Genomic DNA, 8,202 nt, shown 5'->3' with positions numbered 1-8,202 from the left:
ACGGTCCAAAAAGCAGAGAAAAAAAAGAGAGGAAATCAATCAACCTCACCACTTTATGGTTACTGAATTATTTTAACTCATTTTATACCTAAATCTTTATCACTGGACTGGGAGAGATGTTGGCTTCCTGCGCTGCTGGAAGGAGCAGCTAGATTCAAAAGGGTGGGTTTGTCTGTAAAGTGACCTAAACAAACTTTAGCTGTCTCTTACATCATGCATTTACTATTTTAGCAGTAAATAACCAATATTGTTATCCAAAAACAGAAATTTTATGTTTTTTTTTTTTTTTTTGCAGTTCAGCTCTTATGTGTAAATGCTCTCTCTCCAAGCATGGAGCACTTATAGGAAATCATATAACTTCACAACCACAGCTTTCATTTTTCCATGTCTTCATAATATCCATATAAAGTTTAAAATGGAATAAATCATGAAATTTCTTGCTTTAAAGTGGAAAAAGGGTGGATTATTTTTCCGTGGTTAAATGCAGCTTAAGAACAATTTTAGAGATTTGGAAGAAAAATATGGATGATCTAAAGACTAGAAAAATCTTTGGTTCAACAGTTTCAAACCTTCTTAGTGGCTAAAATTATGCATCTGCACTGACCGCCAAAATATAGCCCCCTTTGTATTTTCCTTCATTGTGTCCAGAGAAAGGTATTCAAATGTGGATGTGGTTGGGAGAGACAACATCTGTCTGGGAACAATATGTAAAACACTATACCTATTGTGATTTTTGGAGGGATTCTGCTTCTGGTTAAGTTTCCCTCCAAAGTGATTCGGCCAATTAGAAGGGATGTAGGGGGTAGGGTCGCTGCACATAAGAGAGACAGTGCTGATCCCTTGTCTGACCCCCCAGCTGGGCTTCAACAACACCCCCCCTGCAGATCCCATCCTAAAGATTTACTATAGCACCATAACTTTACCCTCATCTGGATCACAAACAGAACACAACTGCCACTGATGAGTTCATAAAGCAAGTAAAAGGAGCACAAAACAAGGCAAGTAAATATCATCACAAGCTAACCAATGTGATGATCCAGTGATGTTTCTGTAGGTGCAAAGCAATGGCTTCAATCTGGCTTCCATCAAGGGCTGCACTGCTGTCTGTAAATGCTTTGAGTCTAAACTTACCACCAAACCTCGGGAACCGCAGGAAACTTCCTGTACATTCTGCAGTGATTGCAATATGTTTAGCCTTTTAACAAGAAACCAATCTGATTTTCATGCAATTCAACACTCCTTGTCAAAATTTCCATCCTTTGAATTGACATCGGCAATGCCGTTTGAAAAGCCACTTGAAAGGAGGGTTGGGTTATTTGATTTAGAGCTGAACTGTTAACCTCAGTAAAAAAATAAAAGTACTTCCAAATTGGCTGCACTGTTGATGTTTCAAAGTCCCCCAATGACACACTTATTTTCTTCTTACCCTGAGATAACTTCCTTTTTTAGATACCACAACACTTTGGTGTTTGTTATGAAGAATCTAGTAACATTAAATAAACTCTGTTTTGTGTTGTATGCAGAATAATGAAGTTTAAGATAAAATGATTATTGATAAATGAAGACATTCTCGATCAACCTTTTGCTGCTGAGACTCAACGCTGTGCATGTTTTTTTTTATAAAATAGCTAAAACAGTCCAATAAGATTGTCTTGCCATGTGTGAACATGTCCATGTATGTTCCAAANGTGGAAGACATTTTGTCCCGTAACGCTCGCCGTACTGTTGGGGGGGAGAAGCGGTGGGGGGGAGATGTTCATGTTGCTGCGGTCTGCAGTCTGGACATTAGATGTCACTGAAAATTACACACTGTAGCTTTAAGTGTCCGTTCTGACATTTATCAGTTTGACAGTTTGATGTATCTATGATATCTGAAATAGATTCCTGTATATTCCATTTAAAGTAATACAAATGCTGACCACTAACAATAGGACTATGGAGATCTGAAATTAATTTCTATACATCTAGAATGTTTATTTTACATGCAAAACATGGTATTTTGTTCCAAATGGTCATTTAGACAAGGAAAAGTTTTTTTTTTCTCAGATATCAAGAATTCATGTTCAGTAAAACTAGTACATATCAAAATGGCTTCGCAGAATCTATTATGACCAAGATAACATTACGAGTTTCTTTTTTGAACGGTAGTTCTATTTATGTGAAATCATCTGGCAGCACATGAAGAGAAGGAATAAAAACATTGTTCTAACAGATAGGACATGTTCATCATGTCACGGGTTTGATTCTTGAGTCTTCTTTTAAAACAGTAAATACTAAGCGGCTTTTTACAGTCGCTTCAGATCATCATGATCATCCAAATAAATGGTCGTTATTAGTGGTTATCAGTCCCATAGAATTGCTTCAGATTGTGCCAGTTATCTAATCCTAAACCCTAAAGTAGCTCATTTTTCCACCCGTGGAATTATTGAATCTATTTATGTAATCTGGAACTAATTTCAATAGTTCTTCTTGTACTGTAAAAATAAATAAATGAAAATAAAATTAACAGTATGTCATTAAAAAATAACTAAACCAAGAACAAATAAATCTCATATCCTGTCAGCTGAGTTTTAGAATCCTCTCCCTATTAATATTTAATTCTGTCAAATAGGGCCGATCACAGTTTAATAAGATCCTCGTCAAACGGACATGCATTGTTTGTTTTTGAAGGCTAATCTGTCTGGGGGACCAATTGGGTTATTGTTTCCTTTTATGCACAAAACTAAGACAAAAATCGGACTAAATCAGGAAAAAACTGTAATTGACTGTAAGGAGAGCCGAGACAGAGGACACTCAGTTTACTGAACAAAACCAACTACCAACCAGGTGAGCTCTGAGGAGAATGTTACTTCTGTGACTGACACAGAGGTTGAGGAAACTATTTGTGAAATATTAAAAAAACTCAGTTTCCCTGCTTCAGGTTTGAAAACTAAACCTGCTTCATAAAACAAACCCTGGGACTTTAAATCATTCACATTTTGCAACCAATGAGTGGTAAATGTTTATTTAACGTAATGTACTGCCACTGTTGATCAAAATAGTCTTTGTTATTTACTTAAAAGGAAGCATGGTCATTTTTAGATTATTCTTTGGATTTTGGTTCCTCATTCTCTAATTATAGGTCTGGTGTTTAAACTAGAAGAATGACTTTCAAATTTTAACTCAATTAACCCTGATCCTTGACCTAGTGTTGACACACTGTAATTCTGACCATTTACAAAACTACTTTACAAACAGGAGTAATAGCTTAAAGATGGACAATGACAGTTTTAGTTTTAACAAAGTACTAACAATGTTAAAACCTGTAAGTAAATGAATAACACATTTAAGGGACAAGCATGCAAGCAACAATCTAGTAAAGTAATTTTGTTTGGCTGTTTTCTAATCATCACTTCTTTTTTAAGAGAATAAGGATGTTTTATTTTTTATTTTTGGCTTTTAAATAGACGGTCCAAAAAGCAGAGAAAAAAAAGAGAGGAAATCAATCAACCTCACCACTTTATGGTTACTGAATTATTTTAACTCATTTTATACCTAAATCTTTATCACTGGACTGGGAGAGATGTTGGCTTCCTGCGCTGCTGGAAGGAGCAGCTAGATTCAAAAGGGTGGGTTTGTCTGTAAAGTGACCTAAACAAACTTTAGCTGTCTCTTACATCATGCATTTACTATTTTAGCAGTAAATAACCAATATTGTTATCCAAAAACAGAAATTTTATGTTTTTTTTTTTTTTTTTGCAGTTCAGCTCTTATGTGTAAATGCTCTCTCTCCAAGCATGGAGCACTTATAGGAAATCATATAACTTCACAACCACAGCTTTCATTTTTCCATGTCTTCATAATATCCATATAAAGTTTAAAATGGAATAAATCATGAAATTTCTTGCTTTAAAGTGGAAAAAGGGTGGATTGTTTTTCCGTGGTAAAATGCAGCTTAAGAAAAATTTTAGAGATTTGGATGAAAAATATGGATGATCTAAAGACTAGAAAAATCTTTGGTTCAACAGTTTCAAACCTTCTTAGTGGCTAAAATTATGCATCTGCACTGACCGCCAAAATATAGCCCCCTTTGTATTTTCCTTCATTGTGTCCAGAGAAAGGTATTCAAATGTGGATGTGGTTGGGAGAGACAACATCTGTCTGGGAACAATATGTAAAACACTATACCTATTGTGATTTTTGGAGGGATTCTGCTTCTGGTTAAGTTTCCCTCCAAAGTGATTCGGCCAATTAGAAGGGATGTAGGGGGTAGGGTCGCTGCACATAAGAGAGACAGTGCTGATCCCTTGTCTGACCCCCCAGCTGGGCTTCAACAACACCCCCCCTGCAGATCCCATCCTAAAGATTTACTATAGCACCATAACTTTACCCTCATCTGGATCACAAACAGAACACAACTGCCACTGATGAGTTCATAAAGCAAGTAAAAGGAGCACAAAACAAGGCAAGTAAATATCATCACAAGCTAACCAATGTGATGATCCAGTGATGTTTCTGTAGGTGCAAAGCAATGGCTTCAATCTGGCTTCCATCAAGGGCTGCACTGCTGTCTGTAAATGCTTTGAGTCTAAACTTACCACCAAACCTCGGGAACCGCAGGAAACTTCCTGTACATTCTGCAGTGATTGCAATATGTTTAGCCTTTTAACAAGAAACCAATCTGATTTTCATGCAATTCAACACTCCTTGTCAAAATTTCCATCCTTTGAATTGACATCGGCAATGCCGTTTGAAAAGCCACTTGAAAGGAGGGTTGGGTTATTTGATTTAGAGCTGAACTGTTAACCTCAGTAAAAAAATAAAAGTACTTCCAAATTGGCTGCACTGTTGATGTTTCAAAGTCCCCCAATGACACACTTATTTTCTTCTTACCCTGAGATAACTTCCTTTTTTAGATACCACAACACTTTGGTGTTCATTATGAAGAATCTTGTAACATTAAATAAACTCTGTTTTGTGTTGTATGCAGAATAATGAAGTTTAAGATAAAATGATTATTGATAAATGAAGACATTCTCGATCAACCTTTTGCTGCTGAGACTCAACGCTGTGCATGTTTTTTTTTATAAAATAGCTAAAACAGTCCAATAAGATTGTCTTGCCATGTGTGAACATGTCCATGTATGTTCCAAACACAACCATCTGCCTTCCAACAGATTCTTCATTGGATTTATTGTGATCCATAGTGTCAGGTTCTTACGTCTCAAAGTGTTTTTTCTGCGTAGGATTAAAAGGCTATTTATTTCCTACAGAAAACCTTTGTTGCTGTACAGTATTCATTTATTAATATGAAATTATTTCTTAATGCTGACAAGACAAAGTTAATGTTGTTTTCAAATAATAGGAAGGTGCCTCAAACCCTGCCAGTAGTGTCCACTGTGGAGGGGAATGTCATGGAGGTGGTATATAAATACTTTGGAATTGTAATTGATGACTTCCTCACCTTCAAACCTTTTATTGATAAACTTGTTAAGAAATTAGAAGTTTAACTGGGCTTCTTCTTTTGTAATAAGACATGTTTTTCTTTTGGAGTAAAAAAGTGCCTTTTCTCAGTTTTTATTGGTCTTAGATTATGGTGACCTTTTTTATAAGAATTCTACTTCTTCATGTCTTCAAATGTTAGACTCTGTTTCCCATGCTTCATTAAGGTCCATCACAAACTGTAGAGCCATGACACATCACTGTCATTGGTACACTTTTATTTGCAAGGCCCTTCTGTGATTACTGCCCTCTTACAATAGAAAAGCATGGCTTCTTATGCACTGAGATCCAACGATCAGCTGTTTCTCACTGTTCCTTTTGCCCGCACACAACTAGGAAAGAAAGCCTTTAGCTACGCAGCTTCTTTTGCGTGAAAATTTTTACAAAGAAACTGGAATTTGACTGAGTTCTTACCTTTAAATGCTTTTAGGTTGAAACTGAAAAAATTTGAGATTTCATTCAAATCTAATTGTTATGGTTCCAACAGTGGCTTGAAATGTTTAAGGAGAAGGTGATTACTAAGAAATGTTTTTGGTTATTTCCATAAGGTAAACACTGTATATTAGGATGGGATCCTGGCATCTGTTGGAGGATTTTTTTTTTATCAATTGAATACCACTTCAAGCCAGATAGAAATTTAATTGCTCCTACTTATATTTCCGTTTGGGAAAACAATTATAAGTATTTTTTTGTTAAACACAGAAAAACCCACAGCTAATAATATTCAGAAAACAAATTCTACAGATAAAAGCAGGAGAAAAAAAAAGCTAAAGTGAATATCTCTGTTTTTAAGAAATAAAACTGTAATGATTACTTAGCAAGTGTTTATTTATACTGTTTTACTTAATACAGTTTGAAATATAACTAAAATAATAGCAGCAGAATGTTGCACAAAACAGTAACAAGTATTTTGTTTTTTCTTATTCATTCATTTGGTTATTTTTTTTTTAATTTTATGTATGAATAAATATGTTGAAGACAAAATAATCCCTTACAGAGAAAAACCAAGGATAAAAATTGTGAAAACCTCAAACCCTCCAATTCAAACGCAGGAAGTCCCTGCATTCCAACACAACAACCAGAGGTCCAGTTTCAGCACAACCTCTTTCCTCCATTTTGCTAATGAAAAGTCCTAAAGGCACCCAGCTGTGACCTTTGACCCTAGACGCTATAATTAGGTTAAATTTGGAGCTGTTGACCACATAAAAGCTATGAATATAAAAAAGAAACGCACATCAGATGAGCCCTTTTAAATGGAAATCTTTAACAAAGAGCTTTAGGCGGACAAGAAGAAAAATGGCAATGAAACTCAAAAATCAGAAGGACGGATTAGAATTGCTCCCATTCACACAAAACAAGAAATGTTTCATGTGAAAATGAAAACAAGTAGTGTCCTCTGCAGTTTCTTTTGCGTCCCAGCGGAGACACTTTAAGGGTGCCTGGGAGTATCGTGACAGCAAATTGAAGTGATCTATTAGATGTTAAGAAAGCTTTAGAGAGCATTCTCAGGGTGTCCATGTGCATTACCAGCTGTGTTTGCTGTCAACTCTGTTTGACTTTGTTTACATGTCCAGAACTCTTCTTTTACTCAGTTTCCCACTGGGCTTTACATACATGCACACCACAAACACACTATCCGACAGAGATGAGAAATTTACTGTTACACAAACAAACACCAGGCACAATCACTGCCCTGAGAAAGTGCAACGGGAGAGCAGGTGTCAGTTTTCACATGTGACTCTCATGGGGGCTCACATAGTAAATATCAGCACAAGTTTTTTCCGAGGGCCGTTCTCACAGATAGAAAGCCAGAGTGGTTTGTCATTGCAGGGCGGGAGCCCCTCACCTGCATGGGAGGTGGGAAAATGGCCGCTCCATCTCTCTCACTGAATCATCACTTGGAAATAGCTCAGTTAACAAGTTTCCTATAAAACTGGATTTGATTCTTAAAACTATGTTGTTTTAAGTTGTGACAACAGGAGTTTGGAAAAGCTGTGAAGTGCTGAAAATCAGCAGATAAAATAGTTAGCAGCTTCGGAAGGGGAAACATTTTGGAATCATTATTATATTACTTAGCTGTCCTGGATTTGGTTTTTTCTATCCTCTAGCTTTTGATCTTTTCCTATGTTTTATTAGGGTTTCCCAGTTCTTGGCATATTTTGTTCAATTATATGTATTTAATCATTCTCTCTATGGTGTTACCAATGCTAATTAATTACTCTGTTTTTGTTAGTTTATTCCTGTGTGTTCTACTTATTATAGTTCATCCCTTTTTAGTCAGTATTGGTTGTTTCCCCTTGATTACAAGCTTGTTGTGTTTTAGTTCAGCTTCGTTGTGTCTAGAGCTGGCAGATTAGTCTCACATGCTTCTATTCTGCCTCAGCTCCTCATTATCCCCTGATTAACTCACCTATCCAGCGTCATTCTCCCCTCTTCCCTCAGTATTTAAGCTTTCTGATTGCCATTGTTCTTTGCTGGATCCTTCCATCACGATTAACTTCACTGCCTGCTTTTTGTGCCCACGCTCCATGTCCTGTTCTCTTTGTGCATCATCATGTGTAAATTTTCTATTTAATTATCCACAAAGTGTGTGAAAGTCTCTGCACTTTGCAAAATTTCAGATATGACATTGATTTACAATAAATGTTTTATAAAAATCACAAATATAGAGTCAAAGACTCCAATGCTGACTCTTTTGAATCCAAATATATGGAAATGGAA

This window comes from Cyprinodon variegatus, unplaced genomic scaffold, assembly GCF_000732505.1.
Source record: "Cyprinodon variegatus isolate N-32 unplaced genomic scaffold, C_variegatus-1.0 Scaffold113, whole genome shotgun sequence".
Lineage (NCBI taxonomy): Eukaryota > Metazoa > Chordata > Actinopteri > Cyprinodontiformes > Cyprinodontidae > Cyprinodon > Cyprinodon variegatus.
The sequence above is the reverse complement of the archived record's forward strand: the minus strand, read 5'-3'. Positions refer to the sequence as shown.